Raw genomic sequence first — 682 nt, 5'->3', positions numbered from 1 at the left:
TTTGGTAATGGTGTTTGGTAATGGTGTTTGGTAATGGTGCTTGGTAATGGTGCTTGGTAATGGTGTTTGGTAATGGTGTTTGGTAATGGTGCTTGGTAATGGTGTTTGGTAATGGTGTTTGGTAATGGTGCTTGGTAATGGTGTTTGGTAATGGTGTTTGGTAATGGTGTTTGGTAATGGTGCTTGGTAATGGTGCTTGGTAATGGTGTTTGGTAATGGTGTTTGGTAATGGTGCTTGGTAATGGTGCTTGGTAATGGTGTTTGGTAATGGTGTTTGGTAATGGTGCTTGGTAATGGTGTTTGGTAATGGTGTTTGGTAATGGTGCTTGGTAATGGTGTTTGGTAATGGTGTTTGGTAATGGTGTTTGGTAATGGTGCTTGGTAATGGTGCTTGGTAATGGTGTTTGGTAATGGTGTTTGGTAATGGTGCTTGGTAATGGTGCTTGGTAATGGTGTTTGGTAATGGTGTTTGGTAATGGTGCTTGGTAATGGTGCTTGGTAATGGTGTTTGGTAATGGTGTTTGGTAATGGTGCTTGGTAATGGTGTTTGGTAATGGTGTTTGGTAATGGTGTTTGGTAATGGTGTTTGGTAATGGTGCTTGGTAATGGTGTTTGGTAATGGTGTTTGGTAATGGTGTTTGGTAATGGTGTTTGGTAATGGTGTTTGGTAATGGTGAAACGG

Source organism: Lipophrys pholis (assembly GCF_963383615.2).
Source record: "Lipophrys pholis genome assembly, chromosome: 17".
NCBI classification, from domain to species: Eukaryota; Metazoa; Chordata; class Actinopteri; order Blenniiformes; family Blenniidae; genus Lipophrys; species Lipophrys pholis.
This window is presented reverse-complemented; position numbering follows the sequence as displayed.